This window comes from Galeopterus variegatus, unplaced genomic scaffold (genome assembly GCF_000696425.1).
Source record: "Galeopterus variegatus unplaced genomic scaffold, G_variegatus-3.0.2 Scaffold1303, whole genome shotgun sequence".
Classification (NCBI taxonomy): Eukaryota; Metazoa; Chordata; class Mammalia; order Dermoptera; family Cynocephalidae; genus Galeopterus; species Galeopterus variegatus.
Genome location: NW_007727414.1, coordinates 190,411 through 192,755, shown reverse-complemented (window position 1 = coordinate 192,755; position 2,345 = coordinate 190,411). Strand labels below are relative to the sequence as shown.

General features: G+C 46.5%; 1 long non-coding RNA gene across 2 annotated transcripts in view; it reads left to right on the top strand.

Annotated features, from left to right (window-relative positions):
• LOC103593225 overlaps positions 1-1,617 on the top strand; it is a 27,941-nt gene extending 26,324 nt beyond the window's left edge. For both annotated transcript variants that reach the window (XR_550727.1, XR_550726.1), the window contains one exon: positions 897-1,617. This is a non-coding gene — a long non-coding RNA (uncharacterized LOC103593225). The remainder of the gene's footprint in view (positions 1-896) is intronic.
• Positions 1,618-2,345: the final 728 nt, after the last annotated feature.

The window sequence follows — 2,345 nt, the reverse complement described above, 5'->3', positions numbered from 1 at the left end:
GCTCAGCCAGTGAGTGGCCGGCCTGTATGTGGGATCTGAACCCTCGGCGGGAGCGCCACCGCGCTTCCCAAGCGGCGCACTATAGCAGTGCGCCACCGGGCCGGCCCAGAGCACCCAATATTTCATTGGCAATTGCTACCTGCCAAAGATGATGAAGGGTAGCTAACCTTTACATAGCACACATTATGTGCCAGGCATAGTCCTAAGCACCTAACATATAAACAGCGCCTTATTGAGTAGGTGTTATGTACTGGGTTGAATAATCTCTCCCAAGTTCATGTTCACCCAGAACTTATGAATGTGATCTTATTTAGAAATAGGGTCTTTGAGGCCGGCCCGTGGCTCACTTGGTAGGGTGTGGTGCTGATAACACCAAGGCCACGGGTTCAGATCCTATATAGGGATGGCCGGTTTGCTCACTGGCTGAGAGTGGTGCTGACAACACCAAGCCAAGGGTTGAGATCCCTTTACCGGTCATCTTTAAAAAAAAAAAAAAAAAAAAGAAAGAAATAGGGCCTTTGCAGATACAATCAAGTTAAGATGAAGTCCTGTTGGCAGGTCCTAATCTAGTGGCGAGTAGGAGAAAGAGACACACATAGAGGAAAGATGCCCATGTGGTGATGGAGGCAGAAATTGGATTTATGCTACCACATGCTAAAGAATGTCTCTAGCACTCTAAGAATTGCCAGCAACCACCAGAAGCTAGAAAAGTCAAGGAATGATTCTTCCCCAGAGCCTTCAAAGGGAGCATGGTCCTGCTGACACATTGATTTCAGACTTCTAGCCTCCAGAGCTGTGAATAAAATTCTGTTGTTTTAAGCCACCCAGTTTGTAGTAATTTGTTATGACAGCCCTAGGAAACTAATACACTCTCTTATCTTCATCTCTGTTTTCAGATAAAGGAAACTGAGGCCTAGAGCGGTCAAATACTTTTTGAGATCTCTGCAGGCCACTGCTCTTCTGGCTACGCACTGACTCTGTATCTCTTGCTGTTGAAGTTGTTGGCTGTCCACCTTCACCATGGCCATCAGCTTCTGGCAGTGTGGGAGCTGAGCTGCTGGAATGCTCCTTTTTCTAACAGCAGGCTGTAGCCTTTCCTCCATCCTTGCCCACTTCACACCGCAAAGCAGGCACTCTTCTCAGGAGGCTACTGGCTGTAGCCTGACTGTTTCACCTGGTTGCTTCTCCAATTTCCCCCAACCCCTCTTTATTTTTCCTTTCCTACTCCTTTTTTATTTTTCTTTGCCATGCAATATCAGAGAAGTGTGGTGACAAGGTGGGAGGATTGTCCAGCTTCCTCTGGCAGTTGTTTTTATGCTTTCTACTTCTGGTCTTCTGTACTTTCTAGAATTCCTGTCAGTAGACAACTCAAGTTTTGTGTTTTTCTTTGGGGCTTTCAGGATCTCACACATAGCCCACAGTTTATAGCTGTGAGCAGAGAAGGGGTGGTGTCATGGCAGCACTGGCTTTGAGGGTACCAGTTGTCATGTTATTGATGAACTCAACCCACCACAGTGGCTCTCTCCCTTGCTGATGGAGTTTCAATGTGTTGTCCCCCCAAATCTCATGTGGAAATCTGATCCCCAGTGAGGCGGTGTTGGAAACTGATTGAGTCATGGGGGCAGATCCCTCATGAATGGATTAATGCTCTCCTTGGGGGAGAGGGGATTAATAAGTGAGTTCTTGTTCTATTAGTTCCCACGAGAGCTTGTTGCTTAAAGGACCCTGGCACCTCCTTGTTCTCTCTTGCTTCCTTTCACTATGTGATCTGCTTGTGCCCGCCAGCTGCCTGCCACTTTCCGCCATGAGTAGAAGCAGCCTGAGGCCCATGCCAGATGCAGCTGTCCCAGAATCGTAAGCCATATAAACCTCTCTTCTTTATAAATTACCTAGTCTCAGGTATTTCTGTTATAGCAACTCAAATGGACCAATATACTTGCCAAAGGGAGTGAGGGGATGAGAATATCATCCCACCAACTCATCTCCCTGAACAGCTCTTTGCCTGCCAATGGCTGCTTCTGCTGGCATCCCTTGCTGGTGGTTGAATCTTGCCTGTTTTCCAGTATAGACCTTTGGCTTTGGCTCTGGCTCTGACTCTTATTTTTAACTACTCTCACTAGACTGTGAGCTCCAGGAACATAGGAACCACATCTACTTTGTTTGTTGCTGTATCCCAGGACTGAGCAAAGGCCTGGCACTTACTGGCCCCTCAAGAAATGTTTGTTGAATAAACAATAAAGAAAAAGAGAGAGAAAGAAACAACAATCATAATAATACGTTGAACTTTTAGAAGGAGAGAATAGAACTGTGGTTACTAGATGTGAAAAGGGGAGAAAAAGCGGGGT